The 23,598-nt window shown below is 41.2% G+C and overlaps 1 protein-coding gene across 5 annotated transcripts in view; it reads right to left on the bottom strand.

Annotated features, from left to right (window-relative positions):
• Positions 1-23,598, bottom strand: part of PPEF1 (protein phosphatase with EF-hand domain 1) — a 142,457-nt gene that overhangs the window by 116,965 nt on the left and 1,894 nt on the right. The window lies entirely within an intron of this gene.

Genomic DNA, 23,598 nt, shown 5'->3' with positions numbered 1-23,598 from the left:
ATCAATTTAGAATTTTAATCAATAAGTTTCCCAGGTGGTGGTATTTTATGAAATTATTTAGGGTGAAAGGAGTGTTTTAATTCAAACTCCTTTGCTGGTAGTTTTGTTAGCCAAATGCATTTATGCGCTTGGTACTAATATACATGATTGCTTATAATATCCTAATCATAAAATAACATAAAGAACCTGATTATATAAAAGCCCTAATAGATATAGAGCCCTTTTAAGGGGTAAAGGAGTCCTATTGGAAAACATAAGAAAATTATTCTATAGGTGGTTATTGGGTTGTGATTTGCTTGCTATGTTTTACTTGCTGTGTTTTGCTTGCTGTACTTTTGCCTTTGATGTGCTAAGGTTGTGTTATAAAAACCATTGTTAAAAAAAAAAAAAAAGAAAAAAAAAAAAACCATTGTTAATATAGTTGAAGATCTAGGGAAATAAAAACTTAGCCCTAGTGTAGTAACATTGAGATGGTTGTTAATTGTCAGCCAGGAGTACTAGGTAGAAACTGCCTCACTGAAGCCGCAGAGTCTGTATGGGGTAAACTTCTTAGATAAACGCAACTGACAACTTTTGCAGAAAGATTAATTTTTGTATTAACAAGAATATAATTCTACTCTGTATTACTTCTCTATGACCCTGTTACCTTTCAGTTAAGGTCACCATAAAAACGGAAAATAGGTTTACAATCACCTGATCTGCATAGAATGTTAAGAGCCTCAAAGATAATATGCTAACAATTGCTATAGAATTTAGAAAGCAAAAAAATCCTGCTTTTCCTAAAAAACAAAATGATGTAATGCTAATCCTGTGTAATCATCAGTAAGCATCTTGTACCTTGAAAACGTTCTGTAAAAGGGTATAAAACGAGTTGTCAAAAAATAAAACACGGACTTGGCCCCATCAAGGCTAGTCTCACGTCTCTCTCTCTCTCTCGCCGACGCCGTTCATCCTGAGGGTACCCCCTGGATCCTGCCGAGGCTGGACCCCGGCAGGGAGGCCTGGCGTGCTGCAGTCCACAGGGTCACAAAGAGTCAGACATGACTGGGTGACTGAACAACAACAATCGAACCCTAGCTTTGTCCGAGATGGCTTGACTCAAGAAACAAAACTCCTTAAATTAACCTTGCATGTTCATAAATCAAATGAAAGAGTAAGACAGAGTAAGGACACTCTACCCTATCTCTCCCATAGAATTAAGCTATAAAACCTGGACAGAATCCGTGGACCAGCTATTTGAAGACTGGTAAATTTCAAGATGGCCCCCAATGATCCCTGCCTCCTGGTGTTCATGATTTTGTGTAATCTCCTCCCCCTTTCAGTGTAAGGCCTGATCTAGTGACTGACTTCTACTCAACAGAATATGGCAAATATGTTGGGCTGTTACTTCTGTGACTAAGTTATGAAAGATTGTGACTTTCTGTCCTGTAAGCAGACTCTCTCTATTGCCTTCACAACTCATGTGTTTTAGATGAAATAATCTGCTATACTGGAGAGGCCCCCATGGCACAGGACTGAGGGAAGTCATGGGCCAAAAGCCAGCATGGAACTGAGGCCCTCAGTCAAACAGACCTCAAGAAACTGAATCTTGCCAACAACCATGTGAGCTTGGAAGCAGATCCTCCCCCAGTAAAGCCTTAAGATGACTGCAGCTCAACTGACACCCTGACTGCAGCAGCTTGTGAGAGACCCTGAAATAGAGGGCCCACGTAAACTGCACCTGGATTCATGACCCACAAAAGCTGTGAGATCATAACTGTGCATTTTAAGCCTCTAGGTTTTTGTTATTTTTTATACAGCAATAAATATGTACCACAAAGACTCTGGAAAGTAAACAGCAGAAGGCATACTGAGAAGATAAGAGTTTGAAGTACTGCCACACTGATGGTGAGTTAACCATTTTTTTCCCTACAATTTCCTCAGCCTGGATTCAAGGAAGCATAAATTCATATCAAAAGCACAGTGAGCTAACACTGCACACCTATTAGATTTTTTTAAAACTCTAATAATACCTAGTACTGGCTAGAATATGGAGCAACTAGAACTCTTATACTTTGCTGGTGGGAATACAAAATAGTGCAGCCACTATGAAAACTAGTTTGATAGTCTTTCATACAGTTGAACATGTACTTGCCATATGACATAGCAACCCCCTGGATATTTACTCTAAAGGAATGAAAGCTTATATTCATACAGAAATCTGTACTCAGGTTCATATGGTCAAATACTTAAAACAGCCCGAATGTCCTTCAGTGGGTGAACAGATATACAAACTGCAGGACAGCAATGCAATGGAATATTACTTACCAATAAAAAGGAACAAACTACTGATAAAGACAACCTGGATGAATCGCAAAGGCATTATGCTGAAAGAAGTCAGGCTTAAAACGTTGAGTACACTTATATGACATTCTCAAAAGGACAAAACTGTAGTAATGGAGAGCTGATTAATGGCTGCCAAGGTTTATGGGGTGAGGGAGAATGTGACTACAAAGGAAGAGCAAGGAGTTTTGGAGGCGATGTTCTGTATCCTAATTATGGTGGAGGTGACACTAACCTACCCAAGTGTTAAAATTCACAGAACTGTACAAGTCGGTTTTACTGTACACTAATTTAAAAATAAATTTTTTAAAAAACTTCAGAGCTGCCCTTGTAGTGCCTTTGGGTCTGCAGACATTAAAGTCCCCATGGGCTGACTATGACTGCCAAGGGTCTTCCTAAAGCAACGCCAGAAGCATTGGACTTCACTTTTAGCTGTCCATGGGCAAAACTCAAAAAACAGAGACCCCAGTGAGAAAACGCAACCCATCCATCCTTTACCTAACAGACACTTACTGAGCAAGTTTCAGCTATGAGGCAGATACAAAAATGAATACATTTATGAACCCTACCAGGTTCATAGTGTAATGAGGGACACGGGCCATCCACAAATAATTTTAAGACAGGAGGTGTAGGTATGAGGCAGGAGACAGACATGCCCCAGGCTGAATAGTTTCTCTGCAATGGACAGAAACTACGTAAAAGCGGGATGGAGGAGGAGGTTGGGCCCTACCCAGATAAGTGATAAAAGATCACATATTCCTAATCCTCAAAGTCAAGGAGACCTCCCTGACTACACATGGGCAGAAAGGCTCCTTGGAGGTCGAAGAAAAGGGAGGGGACATCACCTCACAGTAAGTGATGTCAACTTCCCATAAGCCTCTTCACCAGAGTCCATCTTGGCTAAGAGATGAGCATGCACACATGAGAGGATTGTGAGATATGCCAAATACAGACTCAGAACCAGACAAATCAAAATGATTGGCCAAAGGAAACCTGAAAGGAATGCCCCACAAAAGTGATTCAAGGGGCGTCCCTGGTGATCCAGTGGTTAAGAACCTGCCTTGCAATGCAAGGGACACCAGTTCAATCCCTGGTCTGGGAAGATCCCACATATTTCGCGGCAACTGAGCCCTTGCACCACAACTACTAAACCTGCATGTCTAGAGCCCGTGCTCTGCAACAAGAGAAGCCACCACAGCGAGAAGCCTGTGCACTAGAACTACACAGGAGCCACCACTTGCCACAACTGGACAAACCCTGCGAGTAGCAACAAAGACCGAGTGCAGCCAAAAGGAAAATAAATAATTTTTTTTAAGTGATTCAAACCACCAGGAGGGCACAACTCTCTCTGAGCCTGCTCATGTGTCTATCCACATGTACCATACCCTTTTACCTAATAAACACTTGACTTGTTTCACTACTTTCCATTTTCGTGTGAATTCTTTTCTGCAGAGCCAAAGAGCCAGGGCCTTGTCACTGACCACTGGTCTAGTGGCTGGGATTCGGTGTCTTCACTGTCTATAACCAGCCTCAGTCTCTGGCTGGGAACCAAAATCCTGCTTCAAGCCACTACAGGCTGAGGCCACCCAAGATCGCATACAAAGATATGCCATGTACTACCGGAGCCCAGAAGGATACGAGTCCTGCCAGGACAAGTCAGGAGACATTTCCTAGAGCATACAAGGTAGAGAACGGCACTCCAGGGAAATTGGGAGCATGGTACATTTGAGTTATGTTTCCTGAGACTGGGGTGGGTAGAATATATACAGCAGAAGATGGGGATGTGAACCTGAGGAGGTAGACTGTTGCCAACTGTGACTGTTCTCATAAATCACAGCAAAGAATTCATACTTCTATCTGTCAGTCAGAGACTGCAATTTCAAATGCTGACATGGGCTGGAGTACATAACAGAAATGAGTAAAGCGGCCTGGGTGGAGATGATGGGACATTGTAGAGAGTTTCTATCTAAATGAGGCAGCAGTTGTCCAGAAATCCCAATCCAACACTACCCACTGTAATTTTTCAAGAGAAGCTGAACATACTTTTATGTAAAATCTCTGTATTTTTAAATGCCAGTATGAGTATACCTCTACAAACTTAAGATGCCTTAGATTACAAGGTGTATCATTATTTTATGTACCAATAAGAAACAAAAAAGCAACTCATCAAACTGTGACACACCAATGATTTTAAGGCACATTCCAACTTCAGAGGTGCTAAAATGTGAAAAAATGTGTCTCTCAAAATCAATGAAATGCAGCACTAATTCTCACTTTCTCAGAACACTGTATAGACTCCAGTGTGAGGCTGCCAGATTGCAAACTCTGATTAAGTGAAGAGGAGCCTGAGAGTAATCTCATTAGATTCACACCTCAGGAAGGTGACTCTGCGGGTCACATGGCAATGACCTAGTGAAATGCCAGCCAGAGGAAGACCAATGAGGAAGCGCCTCCAATGATCCAGGAGATCAATGACAAGGGCTGAATTAAAGCAGTAGCAGTGCAAATGGAGCTGCTGCTGCTAAGTTGCTTCAGTCGTGTCCGACTCTGTGTGACCCCATAGACGGCAGCCCACCAGGCTCCCCCATCCCTGGGGTTCTCCAGGCAAGAATACTGAAGTGGGTTGCCATTTCCTTCTCCAAATGGAGAGGAGAGGCCAAATGTGAAAGCCTTTTAGGAAATAAACCCACTGGTCCCAGACTGGGTATAGGGAGCAAGGGGGATAGATGCATTGATAAGGATTCCAAAGTCTCTAGTTTGGAATACTAGATGACTCCATCACATCTTCAACAAGGCTCACTGGGTATCTACCAGGTGCTGGGCGCTGCACTGCGCCCTGAGGGTACAAGGGCGGACAAAACACACATGGTGCCTGCCCTCTAGTAATTTACAGTCTAGTGAGTGACACCCTAACAAGTTAAAATGTATAGGCAGATCTGAATTCCTCAGTGTGTATGCCCAGAAGTGGTATTGCTGGTCATATGGCAGTTCTATTTCCAGTTTTTTAAGAAATCTCCACACTGTTTTCCATAGTGGCTGTACTAGTTTGCATTCCCACCAACAGTGTAAGAGGGTTCCCTTTTCTCCACACCCTCAGTAGAGGCTCTTTTTAAAGCCCAGAAAATAAATCAGGTCTGCAGATTCTGATTAAAGAGGTTATCAGGTTATTGATAATAGTTAAAGTAATCAGAGAAGATAAAATAGGGAGCACTTGTAATGTTAGAGGCAACAGGGGCAAAATCAGATGCCTAGAAACAGAGACATTTAAAGGGAATGAGGAGGAGGGAGAAAACAAAGGAGATTAAAAAAGGAACAATCTGGAAAGGAAGAGGCTCAGGAGAGAGGAGTATCTATAAACCAAGGGATATACATATTATCATTGAATCTAATATACCTTTATCTATAATTAATGCACAGAAGTAAATAACCTTGGCAAACACGTACAATTCAGATTTTCAGAATTATGGGTGTTTGGTGTTTTGCATGAATTCCAAATAGTCTTATCAGAACTGCTTCTTATTTAGAGAGTTGTGGGTATTTTTAAATATTGCCACAAGCTGCTCTTTTAGCTTGTTATTGTGTTTGTTTGACATCTAGCATGAGTCAATGGCAGAGCAATGGTAATTCCTTACTTTTTTTTTCCCTTTGGCAGGAGCTATAATCCATCATTTAAAGACAAAAGTGAAACAAAGAATATACATTTACACAATCCCCTCTCATGTCAAAGCACTGGGAATTGGGCAAAACTGATCTAGGCCAGACAGCGGAGTCTCCTTGCAAGATCATCACAAGGGTCACGTCCCAGAGCCCTGCACCAGGCTGTGACGTGGTAAGATACTCTGGTCCTCTGGACTTGTTCAGAAAGGCCCTTCATTTTCTGAGAGAGGAAGTCAGGCCCAGAGACGTTAAGTAGCCTCCCAATATCATCGTCTTATGACTTGGTGTCCAGTACTCGTCCCATTACATCAAAGTGATCCAATTTTACCCTAATAAAGACAGCGTCAATACAACATACACTAAAGTATGACAAACTCAATACATAAAACATTAATTCTACTAGAGTTGGCCAAACAACTAAACAGAGGAAAAACATATGGTTCCATGTCTACCCAGATTTCATTCAATTTATCTGCTCCTTTAAGAGTTCTTATCCTTCCCTCTAAGTTTTACCAGTTCCACACAGGTTGAAGGAAAGTAAAACTCCTAGATTTTCACGTTGTTGGTTGCTGAATCTTTTAGCCAGACCTGCAGACTCAGGACACAATCCATCATCACGCTTACAGATCTTACTTGAAGAGGAGCCCTCAGCCTCATCTGGAATTTTCCAGATGGAGATTCTAGAATGACTCTTTAATAGGTTGCCTTGGCAACTCCATAATGATGAATGCAGGTATGACTGTACCTGCCAATGGAATGTGACCAACACAACCTGGATGAGAGAACCACTTCCTGCTTACTGGGAAGGTGGCTTCCACATTCTCCAAGCTTACTTTGTGCCAACCATTACCTCCTGTCAACCATGTTTGTTTTCATGAACACAGAGAACAAAGAACAGTTGGCTTATTGGAGGAATGGTGAAACTATTAGCTAAAGCAAGGCCTAGGAAATACCCATGGCTTTCTTTTCAAAACATTTGTTAGTATCGCCTCAGATGACCACAAGTTTATGGTGAAGGCTTTGGAAAGGTTTTTAGAGAATTTTGTTTACGAATACTTACTCTTGTCTTGGTTTAATTCATATATTCATCCAACAAATATTTGTTGAGCACCTACTGTATGCCAGGCACTGTTCTAGACCCTGGAGTACATAAGTGGACTCTATGATTTAGGGACTTTCAAAGGAAAAACTAGGGTTTAATAAGTCTTAGGGGTTTCCCTTGAAACCCCTAAGTAGCTCAGTCAGTAAAGGATCTGCCTGCAGTGCAGGAGAACTGGGTTCGATCCCTGGGTTGGGAAGATCCCCTGGAGAAGGAAATGGCAACCCACTCCAGTATCCTTGCCTGGAAAATCTCATGGACAGAGGAGCCTGGTGGGCTGCAGTCCATGGGGGTTGCAAAGAGTCAGACACGACTGAGCGACTCACACACAATAAGTCTTAGTTTACTAAAGCTGAAGTTAGTACTTTCACTAATATCCCCAAAAGGGCAAAAGTTATTCATTTACATAAAACTCTCTAAAATAGTGTTTCTCAAACTCTGATGTGCTTATAGACAACCTGGGGACCCTGTTAAAACACAGATGCCTGGGCCCAGCCCCTAGAAGTTCTGATTCAGCAGGTCTGGAGTTGGCTCATGAATCTGGAGTTCTAATGAATTCCCAAGGGACAGTAAAGAATACTTTGAGAGGCACTACTCTGTAACACAGTATGTTTTTTTTAATCTCTATTTCTTTTTCAACCCACTCTTCCACAGCTTTTAAAGTCAAATATATTCTACAATGCTTTTGTGATTTTCACGGTCAACTCAGTATCAGCAGAACATGAGAATGTTGTGATGTATAAATGAAACAATGCCATAAACCAAAGATTTCAAATATTTGGAAAGAATGAAAGAAATAACAATCATAAGCAAACTGATGTATCAGTAATGTACTAAAACCTCACTAATTTGCCTTAGTGAGGTGGATTGTTATTCTTACTTCATAAGTCTGATTTACAAAACAGTTTTAAGGATATGTATTCAAATTAACCTGATGTAACTAAGAACAGGAAAATTCTACATGTTTAATGATTCTCTTACTTTAACAGGGAGATAAGAGCTATTTGTAATGAACATACATTTCGAATGAAGCTCTGGATTTTATATTACATGAGATAAAAATAACCTCCCCACTTAGGCTTCTGTTTCTCACCACTAAATTGATATGTCTGCCTCATGTGCCATGCTTCTGCTGGTGTGGTTATGTGAAATGGATACTAGGTAAACTAGCTGGTGACAGATTCAAGATTTCTCCTCACTATTTTTCCGAAGAAGGCTGTAAAGTTAATATAGGGTCTGGAGAAAAGTACTGTCAATTTTAAAAATTAAAAAAGTCTCTGTGCATGGAAGAATAGGAGGGTTAGGAAAGGGGACCAGGAGTAAATTCTCGCAATTTCAAGGAAATATCAGCTCTGTCACTTACTAATACAAGCCGGGTACCTTAGGAAATATTTATTACTTCTCTGAGTGCCTTCTCATTTTAAAAATGGGGATAGTATTTAAATGGAAAAATCTAAGTGAAAAATCCTTCATAAACTATAAAGTGCTAAACAGATATTAGCTACCATTTCTAGGAGAGGCCTACATTTCCTGAGTGGATACACATCCTGGAGAGGAAATGTGGCCTGGTCTGTGGGTGAAGATGTGCTTAGGAGCATCAGAGACTTCAATTTCACAGTCAGATTGCTTGGGGTCATTTTCTACAGCCACCACTTAACAGTTGTGAGCTTGGGAAAATTACATAGCCTCTATGTCTGCTTCTTATAAACTGAGATAGTAATAGCACTGCTCACACTGAGTTGATATAAGGAATACATGGGTTCATATACATTATGGCAGCCACGGATAGTTGCCTAGCCAGTATCTATCCTCCTTTTCTTCCATATCAATAAAGCCCTAATTTTGCTTTCGATGGCAATGGGCCCAGCCACCAAAACTTCATTTTCTAGGATCCCCAGCGGTTAGGAGTGGTCATGTGCTCTGTTCTGGCCAATGAGATGTAAGGAGAAACCTGAGGCTCCCAGAAAAGCCATTTTTCTGATTTAAAAAAAAGGGATAAGACTTAGCTGTCAGGAGCCCTTTGCTTTTACCCTTCCTCCATTGTGTCTGGAACTATGACATAATGCCTAGAGGAGAAGCAGCCCTTTTGAGTGCATTAGGACAAGAGGCTATTGCTGAGAATGATAATGCAGAAAGACTGAAGGAGAGCCTGGGACACAAATGATGTGAAGTGGCTTCTTTCCTGACTTAATGTCACCTGAGGTAAAAGCCAACCCCTCTGCATTAAGTCCCTGTTATTTCACTTACCTCATCACATGCAGCCAAACACACTCTCTAACCAATACACTTGTGAAGCAGTTTTGAGTAGTGCCTGGCTTATAGTTAGTATTCAATAAATATTATTTGCCCAACATTCTGTTGCCTAACCAGGTGACCGACAAGTATTGCCCCTTGATCCCTTACAATAGTACCCCAATTTTCCTTTCTGAGCTCAACTCTGTCCCTATACTAAGCCCTGTGTTTGCATGGGATTGACACCACCCTCCACTCTAAGTGTGAGATTGAACTGGCTTAATTCAATCAGCATGAGCCCACTTGCCAAGCAACAGTGACTGCCCAGGGCTAGGCACACAACACAGGCCTAGGCAGCTCACACATCCTCTTCTCCCAGCAACAGGGAGAGTTCAGGTGGGCATGTAACTAAAGGCAATATGAGTAATCTCCAGGCTCCTATTTAATCTACTTAATCAAATCTACAGTCAAGCACAATAAAAATTCATACCCAACTCACCTTTTCCAAAGAAAAGAACAGCAATAAAATCTACAATATGCAATTGTGTGAATTCATTCAAATTTCTCTTCAAAAAGAGAAAAAAAAATTAACAGCCGGCTGAAACTGTTTTGTTTTTGTTTTTTGTAAACACGTCCAGGAGAACTCCTTTAAGAATAGATGTGCATCTGGGTTTTAGAATGAACGTTGGACCCGGAGGCAAACACTGGAAACCTATGACTAATATTGAAATAATATTCACAGACAGTTGTCATGGCAGCCTGCTCATTCTGCACAAAATAGAACCCACTGCATCTTAACAGGATTTAGCAAAGGAAAGCTGCTAGCCTGCAGACAGCCTCTAACTGCGTTAAACAACCTACTAATTGGTTTTGGTTTTATCATTATATACAGCTTTCAGACTATACCCTAATTGTATCCCAGAAAGTCACAAACACTTAAAATCACTAAAAAAAAACAGTAAGATGATCTTAATTTAACACCTCCACCACTCTTGAAATCTTCCCATCAAACTAGAAAGAAAGCTTATAGGCAAGTCCCATTGTGTGCACAGTTGAATCCACTTAGAAATCTAAAGACAGTAAGTTTGAGGGAATCAGAGGGAAATGTCATTTCTGTCACCAATTAGCATTGGCTGGATGCCACTATCAGTCACTTCCTTTTAAGCAGGGTTCTGTAGGAGTAGCCAATTTGGGGAGTAGCCAAACTGCTCTGTGCTCAGTTACACAGTCCCAGGGGAGTGACTTTAGAAACTGGAGGCGTCTTGAATCCTATAAATAAGGGAAGGGGAGACAAAGTATTTTCAGTTGATCTGTTTTTCTCTTGAGTGGCTATCTATCAAGTCTAAGCTCACTGAATGTGACTGCAGGTGATTTTGTAGATGACATATAGCTGGTGTTGAGAGGAATACCATACAAAGCCATCTTTCCTAATAGATAGGCTTTTGCATATCACCCTGCCCCCGCTCCTGTCTTCTCTTTAAGAGAGAAGAGACAGAGTCTAATTAAAAGTCAATAACATAAAAAAATTCAGTAACATCCAAAGTTAGGAAAAACATATCAAGCCATTATCATCCATTAACATCTTGAAACAAATTATTCCTTTGGGTTAATTAATGTTCTCTAAACTCCTTGAGATGGGGCCATGTCATACAATTAAAAAAAACAAAAACAAAAAACTCCACACTACCCAACACTGAACTCGTAGACATATTGCAGGTATGTGACAATAAACAAAGGAACTGGGACACTGAGGAGCAGTCCCTCAGTAACTGGTGGGCAGATTAAAGACACTGTCAAAATGGTATAGGAGAGAAATTGTGGAAATACTGAATCAGTGGGGATTGTATTCTCCCTCATATAACTGAAACTCTCACTAAATAGCAGCATTAAAAATTAGTGATTTTACTTTTCAAATGTAACTGGGAGTCTGGAAGTAGTAAATTTGGGGCTGGAACCCAGGTATCTTCCTTCTTTCTGCTGAGCAATGTAGCTTTCTTCTTCACAATTGTCAACTCATGATCACAAAATGGCTGCTCTCCCTCCAGCATTGCATGTACATTCTGAGGAGAAAGTGAAACTAAGGGCAAAATGGGGCATACCGACTGAGTCAACCTCCTTTTAAAGAAATGGTTTTGGAAGCCCACCTACTTCTATACAAGTCATTGGCCAGAATTACGTCACATAGTCTCTTCTAACTGTAAGGGAACCCAGGAAAGCAGTCCTACTTGGACACATTCCTGAGTCAAACAAAATCAGCAAGTGTGGTGTAGAGGTTAAATACAGACTGTGGAGCCAGATGGCCTGGGTGTAAAACCCTACTCCTTTATTTACTTAGCTTTGTGACTTAGTTAGGTAATTATTCTGTGACTCAGTTTTCTCATCTGTAAACTAAGCATAGTAACAGTACCTTTCTCACAGGTTTCTTGGGAGGATTAAATGAGTTCATATGGGTAAAGAGTCTGAATAGTCTCTAATACATAGCAAACAATCTACAAATGTTTATTCTTATTACTTACAAAAAGAAGAATGAATATTGAACAAGCACCTAGCAGTATCTGCTGTAGATGTGGTGGCCACTCTGTAATCTCACCCATCCTGGTTACTGTAATAAGTGGGAACAAGTTGCCTGCTGTATCTGAGAACTGACGGCTCTCCAGGCCAGAAAACCAAAACCTAGTCAGAGCAGCCATTCCCATGACCATCAGCCTCTGTCCTCATTTCCTCATATCCAAGGGCAACAAAACTTCCCAGTGTCTGAGCCAAGAAGGCACTGCCAGCCCACTGTGGTGATGCCCATCCATTCTAGACATGAATCATCAGGACTCCTTTTGTTGCAAGAGTCAGTAAGGCCAACTCCTGCTGGCCTCAGCAAAACTGGAAATGCACCCTTCTGACAGCTGACGAGTCCACAGGAGACCTAAAGCCTGACTTGGTCAAGGCCTTAAATGACAGTACCTGTCACTCTGTTTCTCACCTCCAATTCCTCACTGTTGGCTCTATTCTCAGGCTTCAAACTGGTGTCTCTCAGACCTCGTGATCACCCACATTAACTTCTCAACATCCTCCCTATGTTTCAGTAATTCTCCACATTTGACTTCTTGAGGAGAAACAAGAAATTTGCTCTCCCAGCCTCTTTCATAGCAGGAACACAGGTGTGTAACCTAGGCTCTGCCAGAGACCTCAGTTTAGAAGAAAACAACAGAAGGAGTCAAGGGGTTATGAAAGCCATCATCCGCCAAAGTTAGTGGCAGAAGGGTCCGGTTTGCAGAGACAGCAATACCAGAGACTCTGGGCCCCATCACTGGCTTGAGTTGCTAAGTCTGTATTCAAAAGGGGCAGCCGTGGGCAGATCTCTCTGCTGGTATAGCCCTGCAATGATATTCAGACATTATTCCTGGCTTTAGAGTCTCCAAAGCCAGCCTTCTTGGAGAGCCTCCAGGCCACCAAATATCCTTTAATAAACATTTTGTTCTTAAACTAGGAGAAGTGTTGAATCAGCTTAGATGATGTTATACCCTAAATCTCAGTAGTTTACACTTCTCAAGGTTTATTTTTCACTCCTGTTTTGCGCAGGCTGGCTGCAGTTCAGTAACATGTGATCTTTCCTCTAAGACTTGGGCCAACCTCTCTCTGGGGCATTGCTATACTCCTAACAAAGGGGAAGTATCAAAGCAGCACCCCACAAGCTGGCCCTTCACATCTCTGCTGGGAAGTGAGGCACATCACTTGTGCCCACGTCCAATTGCTAAAAATAAGTCACGTGGTCAAGCCTATCCATGGGGTAAGGGTGTAAAAATCCCAGCTGGGGAAGAGCAGTAAATATCTGGGGCAAGAAGTGTCTGCTGTAGGCAACTCAGAGCCCGCGTGATACCATGCAATAGTGAGATGGCAACAGAATCCCCAGCCTCTGGATTATCTGACACTGAGTCCAGGGCGAACAAGGAAATGTCTCCTCTCAGGAATTCACACAAAAGGTCCACAATAAGCTCTGACTGGGACTGACTGACCTAGCATGAGTCATCTCCAATCCTGAACAGCTCCACTCAAGGTATTTTTATGGAATGGTTACTATGTAACAGGTCTTATTTAGGTTCCACAAAATATAACAGTGAACAAAATCAAATCCAAGCCCTCACAGAACTTTCTGGTTGAGAATGATAAGGGGCAAAAAATATTTAGAAATAAATATCTAGAAGATTATATGGCAGTGCAGTGTAGAGAAAAATAAAGCAGAAAAGGGGGATATTGAGTTTCCAGGGTGAAGGGGAAAGGAAAATAGCAATTTTAAACAGGGTAGTCAGGGGAGGATTGCTGAGAAAATGTTTGGGCAAATACCTGAGGAAGGTGAGAGAGCAATGTAATGACACAGAGAAAGAGCAGTAAAGGCTGCGAGAATAGCATGTGCAAAGGCCCTGAGGTAGAAAAGGCCTACTGTATTTGAGGAACAGTAAGCAGGCAAGACCCCTTCATGGATCACAGCCTTGTCATGGCAAAGGAGCTTCTATAGCTCAGTGAAGCTATGAGCTATGCCATGCAGGGCCACCCAAGAAGGAAGGGTCATAGTGAAGAGTTCTCGCAAAATGTGGTCCAGAGGAAGAGGAAATGGCAAACCACTCCAGTATTCTTGCCTGGAGAAGCCCAAGGACAGTATGAAAAAGCAGAATAAGACACCACAAGATGCACGCCCTCCAGGTTGTAAAGTGTCCAATATGCTACTGGGGAAGACCGGCAAGCAATTACTAATAGATCCGGCAAGAATCAAACAGCTGGGCGAAAGTAGAAATGATGTTCATTTGTGGATGTGTTTGGTGGTGAAAGTAAAGTTCGATGCTGTAAAGAACAATACTGCATAGGAACCTGGAATGTTAGGTCCATGAATCAAGGTACATAGGGCGTGGTCAAGCAGGAGATGGCAAGAATTAATATATCTTAGGAATCAGTGAACTCAGATGGATGGGAATGAGAGAATGTAATTCAGATGACCATTAAATCTACTACTGGGCTAGAATCCCTTAGAAGAAACGGAGTAGGCCTCATAGTCAACAAGAGTCCTAAATGCAGTACTTGGGTGCAATTTCAAAAACGACAGAATAATCTCAGTTTGTTTTCAAGGCAAACCATTCAATATCACAGTAATCCAAGTCTATGCCCCAACCACTGATGCCACAGAAGCTGAAGTTGACTGGTTCTATGAAGACGTACAACACCTCCTAGAACTAACACCAAAAAAGATGTCCTTTTCATCACAGGGACTGGAATGCAAAAGTAGGAAGTTAACAGATATATGGAGTAACAGGCAAGTTTGGCCTTGGAGTACAAAATGAAGCAGGGCAAAGGCTAACAGAGTTTTGCCAAAAGAACACACTGGTTATAGCAAACACCCTTTTCCAACAACACGAGACGACTCTACACATGGACACCACCAGATGATCAATACTAAAATCAGATTGATCATATTCTTTGCAGTTGAAGATAGAGAAGCTCTATACACACAGTAAAATCAAGACCTGGAGCTGACAGTGGCTCAGATCATGAACTCCTTATTGCAAAATTCAGGCTTAAATCGAAGAAAGTTGTGAAAACCACTAGGCCATTCAGGTATGACCTAAGTCAAATCCCTTATGATCATACAGTGGAAGTGACAAACAGATCCAAGAGATTAGATCTAGTAGACAGAGTGCCTGAAGAACTATGGACAGAGGAGGCAATGACCAAAACCACTCCAAAGAAATAGAAACTGCAAGAAGGCAAAGTGGTTGTCTGAGGAGGCTTTGCAAATAGCTGAGGAAATAAGCAAAAAGCAAGGGAGAAAGGGAAAGACATACCCAACTGTATGCAGAGTTCCACAGCATAGCAAGGAGAGATAAGAAGGCCTTCTTAAATGAAAAATGCAAAGAAACAGAGGAAAATAATAGTATGAGAAAGACAAAGATGTCTTCAAGAAAATTGGGGATATCAAGGGAACATTTCTTGTAAGGATGGGCACAATAAAGCAGAGACAACAGTAAGGACCTAACAGAAGCAGAAGAGATTTAAGAAGAGGTGGCAAGTGACCTCCCTGGTGGTCCAGTAGCTATGACTTTGAACTCCCAATGCAGGGGGCCTCGGTTCAATCTCTGGTCAGGAAACTAGATCCCACGTGCCACAACTAAGAGTTTTCATGCCACAACTAAAGACCTAGAGCAGTCAAATAAATTTTTTCTTTAAAAAAAAAAAGAGGAGGTGGCAAGAATACACAGAAGAACTACACAAAAAAGGTCTTATTGACTCAAAAGATAAGTGCGGTCTGGTGCATTCACTCACCTAGAGCCAAACATTCCAGAGTGTGAAGTCAAGTGGGCCTTAGGAAGCATTACTAAGAACAAAGCTAGAGGAGGTGACATAATTCCAACTGAGCTATTTAAAATCCTAAAAGATGAGGCTGTGAAAGTGCTGGACTCAATATGCCAGCAAATTTGGAAAACAACAGTGGCCACAGGACTGGAAAAAGGTCAGTGTTCATTCCAATCCCTAAGAAGGGAAATGCCAAAGAATGTTAAAAGTACCATACAACTGCGCTCACTTCACATGCTAGCAAGGTTATACTCGAAATCTTTTAAGCTAGGTTTCAGCAACATGTGAACTGAGAACTTCCAGATGTTCAAACTGGATTTAGAAAAGGCAAAGGTATCAGACACCAAACTGCCAACCTTCAATGGGTCATGGAGAAAGCAAGGGAATTCCAGAAAAACATCTGCTTCTGCTTAATTGACTACACTAAAGCTTGTGACTGTGTGGATCACAACAAACTATGGAAAATTCTTAAAGAGATGGGAATAACCTACCACCTTACTCATCTCCTAAAAAACCTGTATGCAGGTCAAGAAGCGATAGTCAGAACAGGACATGGAACAAAGGACTGGTTCAAAACTGAGAAAGAAGTACAAGGCTGGATACTGCTGCCTTGCTTATTTAACTTATATGCAGAGTACACCATGCGAAACGCCAGGCTGGATGATTCACAAGCTGGAATCAAGACTGCTGGGAGAAATATCAACAACTTTAGATATGCAGATGATACCACTCTAATGCCACAAAGTGAAGAGGAACAAAAGAACCTCTTGAGGAGGGTCAAAAAGGAGAGCGAGAAAGCTGGCTTGAAACTAAACATTCAAAAAACTAAGATCATGGCATCTGGTCCCATCACCTCATGGCAAATAGAAGGAGAAAAAGTGGAAGCAGTGACAGATTTTATTTTCTTGGTCTCCAAAATCTCTGCAGATGGGGATTGCAGCCATGAAATTAAAAGATGCTTCTATCAATCAATTTGATACACCATACTAACAAACAAAAAGATAAAAACCATATGATCATCTCAATAGATGCAGAGAAAGCTTCTGACAAAATTCAACAGCCATTTATGATACAAAACTCTCCAGAAAGTAGGCACAGAAGGAACATACCTCAACATACTAAAGGCCACATACAATGAACCCACAGCAAACATTATTCTCAATGGTGAAAAACTGAAAGCACTTCCTCTAAGATCAGGAACAAGACAAGGAAGCCCACTCTCACCACTATTATTCAACACAGTTTTGGAAGTCCTAGCCACAGCAATCAGAGAAGAAAAAGAAATAAAAGGAATCCAGGTTGGAAAAGGAGTAAAACACGTCATGCAGATGACATGATTCTCTACATAGAAAACCCTAAAGATGCCAACAGAAAATTGTTAGAGCTAATCAATGAATATAGTAAAATTGCAGGATAAAAAATTAATACACAGAAATCCCTAGCATTCCTATACACTAACAATGAGAAATCAGAAAGAGAAATTAAGGAGACAATCTCATTCACCATTGCAAACAAAAGAATAAAATGATTAGGAATAAATTTACCTAGAAAGACAAAAGACCTGTATGCAGAAATTTATAAGACACTGATGAAAGAAATCAAAGACAACACAAACAGATGGAGAGACATACCATGTTTGGATTGGAAGAGTCAATATTGTGAAAATGACTATACTACCCAAAACAATCTACAGAGTCAATGCAATCTCTATCAAACTACCAATGGTATTTTTCACAGAAACCAGAAAAAATAATTTCACAATTTGTATGGAAACACAAAAGACACTGAATAGCCAAAGCAATCTTGAAGGAAAAAAAAAAATTGGAGATGGAGGAATCAAGCTTCCTGACTTCAGACTATACTACAAAGCTACAATCATTAAGACAGTATGGTACTGACACAGAAATATATACCAATGGAACAAGATTGAAAGCCTGGAGATAAATCCACACACCTATGGGCACCTTATCTCTGACAAAGGAGGCAAAAATATACAATGGAGAAAAGATAATCTGTTCAATAAGTGGTGCTGGGAAAACTGGTCAGCTATGTGTAAAAGAATGAAATTAGAATACTTCCTAGCACAATACACAAAAATAAACTCAAAATGGATTTAAAACCTAAATGTAAGACCAGAAACTATAAAATTCTTAGAGGAAAACATAGGCAGAACACTCTTTGACATAAATCACAAGATCCTCTATGACCCACCTCCTAGAGTAATGGAAATAAAAATAAAAATAAACAAATGGGACCTAATTAAACTTAAAAATTTTTGCACAATGAAGGAAACTATAAGCAAGGTGAAAAGACAACCCTCAGAATGGGAGAAAATAATTACAAATGAAACAAATGACAAAGGATTAATCTCCAAAAGATACAAGTTCATGCAGCTCAATACCAAAAAAACAAACGACCCAATCAAAAAGTGGGCAGAAGACCTAAACAGATATTTCTTCAAAGAAAACATACAGATGGCTAACAAATGCATGAAAAGATGCTCATCATCACTCATTACTAAAGAAATGCAAATGAAAGCTACAATGAGGTATCATCTCACACTTTTTGGAATGGCTATCATCAAAAAGTCCACAGACAATACACACTGGAGAGGATATGGAAAAAGTGGACCCTCTTGTTGGTGGGAATGCAAACTGATACAGTCACTATGTATGGAGATTCCTTTAAAAGCTAGGAATAAAACTACAATATAACCCAGCAATCCCACTATTGAGCATATAGCTTGAAGAAATCAGAACTGAAAAAGACACAAGTACCCTAATGTTCACTGCAGTACTATTTATAATAGCTAAGACATGGAAGCAACCTAGATGTCCATCAGCAGATGAATGCATAAGGAAGTTTTGGTACATATATACAATGGAATATTACTCAGTTACAAAAAGGAATGCATTTGAGTAAGTTCTAATGAGGTGGATGAATCTAAAGCCTATTATACATAGTGAAGTAAGTTAGAAAGAGAAAGACAAATATTGTATATTAATGCATATATATGGAATCTAAAAGATGGTACTGATGATCCTACATGTAGGGCAGCAAAGGAGACACAAACAGAAAGAACAGACTTTTGGACTCAGTGGGAGGAGAGGGTGGGATGATTTGAGAGAATAACATTGAAACATATACACTGTTATATGTAAAATAGATAGCCAGTGGGAGCTTGATGTATGATGCAGGAAAGTCAAAGCCAGTACTCTGTGACAACCTGGAACGATGGGGTGGGGAAGGAGGTGAGACGGGTATTCAGGAGGGAGGGGATACATGCCTGCCTATGGATGATTCATGTTGATGTATGGCAGAAACCATCACAGTAAAGAAATTATTCTCCAATTAAAATAACGTAATTTAAAAAACATATATATATAGAATCTAGAAAGATGATACTGATGATCCTATTCACAGGGGAGCAAAGGAGACGCAGACATAAAGGACAGATTTTTGGACACAGCAGGGGAAGGAGAGGGATAGAACAGCATTGAAACATATACAATACCATATGTCAAACAGCCAGCCAATGGGAATTTGCTGTATGATGCAGGAACCTAAAGCCAGTGCTCTGTGACAACCTAGAAGGGTGGGATGGGGAGGGAGGTTTAAGAGGGAGGAGACATACGTATACCTGTGACTGATTCATGCTGATGTATGGCAGAAACACCACAACATTGTAAAACAATTATCCTCCAATTAAAAACAAATTAAAAAAAAAAAGACACTTGCTCCTTGGAAGGAAAGCTATGACAAACCTAAACAGCATATTAAAAAGCAGACATCACTTTCCAACAAAGGTGTATATAGTCAAAGCTATGGTTTTTCCTGTAGTCACGTACAGATGTGAGATTTAGACCATAAAGAAGGCTGAGGGATGAAGAACTGATGCTTTCGAACTGTGCTACTGGAGAAGACTCTTGAGAGTCCCTTGGACAGCAAGGAGACCAAACCAGTCAATCCTAAAGGAAATCAACCCTGAATATTCATTAGAAGGACTGATGCCTAAGTTCCAATATTTTGGCCACCTGAAGCGAAGAGTTGACTTACTGGAAAAGACCTTGAAGCTGGGAAAGATTGAAGGTAAGTGAGATGGTTAGACAGCATCACCGACTCAATGGACATGAATTTGAGCAAACTCCAGGAGATAGTGGAGGACAGAGGAGCCTGGCATGCTGCAGTCCATGGGGTTGAAAAGATTTGGATATGACTAAGTGACTGAAAAACAACAAAGCAGCCAAGTGTGGTCCTGTAAGGCAATGTAACAGGGTATATGACCAGAGGGGTAATAAATGGAAGATCAGATCATGTAGCACCTTGCAAGCCAGTGTAAGTCTCTGGCTTCCATTCGAGTTAAGGTGGGGAGCTATTGAAGGATTTTGAACAGAAAAGTGACATGATCTAACTTAGGTCTTGAAAGGATCACTCTGGTGGCTCAGTGATGAAGAAATCTACCTGCCAATGCAGGAGACATGGGTTCGATCCCTGGTCTGGGAAGATCCCACATGTCAAGGAACAACTAAGCCCTTGTACCACAACTACTAAGCCCGTGCTCTAAAGCTGAAAACCACAACTACTGAAGCCTGAGTGCCCTAGAGCCCATGCTCTGCAACAAGCTACCACAAAGAAAAGCCCAAGAACCAGAGAGTAGATCCCACTTGCTGAAACTAGAGAAAAGTCCATGCAGCAATGAAGACCCAGCACAGCTAAAAATAAAGTTTTTAAAAAAATCCCTAGGTGACAAGGCCTGAGAGAAGATGCCCAACAAGTAGGACTTTAAAAAAATAAAAATAAAAAAGATCACTCTGGTTACTGTGTGAAGAATAGTCTGTAGGGAGAAAAGGGCAGAAGCTGGAAGGCCAGAATATGAGGTTCTTGGCAATGATCCAGACAAAAATGATGGTGACTTTGATTTGTATGGTAGCAGGGTAGATGGTAGAAAGTGATTAGATTCTAGATAGATCTTGATGGTATAGACAAAAGGATTTGCAAGTGAGAGTAAATTTGAAGTGTGAGAGGGGAAAAAGAATCAAGTATGATTTGTTCTATTTTTCTCTACATTTTAGGCCTAAACGTAGAAAGATGTACAATTTTGTAGAAAAATGTAAAATGTACATTTTAGGCCTAAATGTAGAAAGGAAAATGTAGAAAGATGGGGTTGCCCTTATCTGAAACAAGGAAGATAAGACTAGAAAGGAGAGGACACAGGCAGAACAGGACTGAGATTCCTATTAGACATCTAAATAGACATGTTGTGCAGAAAGACTGGGAGTTTGAAAGAAAAGTCTGGACTAGAGATATAAATTTGAAAGTCCTCTAGGTTATCAACCATATTTAAAGTCATTTGATTAAATGAGATTACCAGAGTGGTGATAATGAATAGAAACATCCACAAACTGAGGCCTGTGGAACACCCATGTTTAGAAGTCTAAGAGATGAGATCCAGCAAAGGTGACTGAGAAGGGGTGACCAGTGAGGTAAGAAACAAAATCAGGAGAGAGGCATCCTAAAAGCTGGGAGGACAAAAAATAACAAAAACAGCTGGGATGGGTAAGCGCTTCCAAAAGGAGACGAGGTACTGGAGAGAATACCTAGGGACATATTTTCTAAGAGTTTTTCTTTTTTTTATAAAAGAGAGCAGAGAAATGGGAGTAGCTGAGGTGGAAATGAGATTAAGAGATGATTTTTTAAGAATGAGAAAAATGACAGCATGTATGCTGACAGGAATGATCCAATAAAGTAAATAATGAAGGAGAAAGAAGGGAGTTATTAGGGTACTTTCCTTGAATAGGCAACAGCAGGTGGCTGGGTGTCGACAGGAATGCAGACAAGTCATCTGGGGCAGGAGTTCTCAACCAGGGCACTAGTGACTTTTGGGGCACAGATATTTCTTGTGGGAGCTGTCCTGGGCACTGTAGAACATTTCACTGCATCTCTCCTCTCTATGCGCTGGATGCAAGCAGCACACCAGCTCCACCACCCCAGTCATGATAGCCCAGAGCATCTCCAGACATTGCCCAACAGCCCCCAGGAAACATTCTGGGTTGTAACAACTTGGGGAATGGTGCTACCGGCATCTAGTGAGTAGAGGACAGGGATGCTGTGAAACGTCCCACATTACACAGCACAGCTCCCCCACAACAGAGTCCCCCAGTTCCAAATGTCAACGGGGCCGGGGTCAGAAAACCCTAATCTAGAGGCAGGGCTAGGTCTAGAGCTAAAAGGACACAAATGCAGGCAAGTGAGCAGATGTGAGGGGTACTACCCCTCTTTAGGTTGCTTCCAGTTTTTTTTCATGGAAATAAGGAAGCAAGGTCATCAGTTGTAAGTGAGGTTGGGGTAGGAGGTACAGGAAGTTTAGGGAGAAAAGACAAGAACCTGTCCTCTAGGTGAGGTGGAAAATGAATGAACAGGAAAAGCAGACATAATTCTGGGCTGCATTAAGAACATACTGAGGTACTTTGTCAAGAATTAAATATGAAATCAGTAGGCCTGAAGGTGTGTTCCTTCTGGGGCCATATTCAGAGGTGGAGTTGGGAAAGAGTTGGATTTAACAAACTGGTTTTGCCAACAAGCACAAGCAACCAAGAGGCAAAGGAGTGATAAGAATGACCACAGAACTTGAACTGGGTAAGAAGACAGAGGGATGTAAGCGACTGTGAAAAGGTAGGTTGACAAAAAGTAACAAATACCCATTCCAGGGCTTCCTTGGTGGCTCAGTGGTAAAGAATCCACCTGCCAATACAGGAGACATAGGTTTGATCCCTACACTGGGAGGATCCCACATGCTGGAGAACAACTAAGCCCATGCACAACTACTGAGCCCACGTGCCCTAGAGCCCACACTCCGCAACAAGAGAAGCCACCGCAATGAGAAGCCCTTGCACGGCATCCAAGAGTAGCCCCCGCTCTCCGCAACTAGAGAAAAGCCCGCGCAGCAACAAAGACCCAGCACTGCCAAAAACAAAATAAATGAAATCGTTTAAAAACAAACACCCATTCCAACAGACTAGTTTCAAATGTCTTGATGAGCTGTAAAAAGGGAAAAATAAGGTGAACTCCGCCATACTAAGGTAACCACTCCCTTTCCTTAGTGAATACTTGAAAAAACACTGAAAGAGTACAATCACCTTTAAATGAAATCAGGTCAAAGGAGCTTCCTGAGTCAGCTCAATGTTTGGGGCCGTGGTTTCCTTGGTTGAGTCACCCTCCATCAGTGAGGCCTAATGCTGGGGAAACCACACCAAATTTCTGAGAAATCAGAGGACTCGGAAAGTTTAAAGAGACTTCTAGTCTTTATTTGCTAGTATATCTATTTCTCTGGTAGTTGTTCAGTGATTATGGGCAGGCCTGGGGGTGACAGGCCTCACAAATCTAACTGAATAGACTGAAGTGCAAGGTGAAATTGTGGCCAGCTGTGGCACTACCCATGACACTAGTAGTGTCAAGGTGAAAGTCATCAAGAGTGATTGGCTACAGGCTATTGATTTCCAGCTTTTGAGATTTTTGAGGATTTGTAATTTTTAAAAAATTACAAAAGAGGGTGGCAGGAAAGCACAGAAGGAACAGAACATATATAAACTTATAGCTGATTCACACTGTTGTATAGCAGAAACCAACACAACATTGTAAAGCAATTATCTTCCAATTAAATTATAAAAGACAAGATATCATAAGAGATCAATGGCACTCTTAATACGAACAACATGTAGCCTTTAGGAATAAGGGCCTCCCCAAATCACATGGCTATCAGAAAACTGAGTATGAGCCCCGCCCTGCCACTCACCAACAGAATGGTCGTGGCAAGGCATTGGAACTCTTCAGCTTCAACTTCTTCAGCTGAAAAATGGAGACAGTAGTAGTTACCATGGCTACCTCATAGGAATGGATGTGAAAATGCTTTGTAAACCATAGAGCACTGTGAATACACCTTGAAGGCAGCTGGGGAG

This window comes from Muntiacus reevesi, chromosome X (genome assembly GCF_963930625.1).
Source record: "Muntiacus reevesi chromosome X, mMunRee1.1, whole genome shotgun sequence".
NCBI classification, from domain to species: Eukaryota; Metazoa; Chordata; class Mammalia; order Artiodactyla; family Cervidae; genus Muntiacus; species Muntiacus reevesi.
The sequence above is the reverse complement of the archived record's forward strand: the minus strand, read 5'-3'. Positions and strand labels throughout refer to the sequence as shown.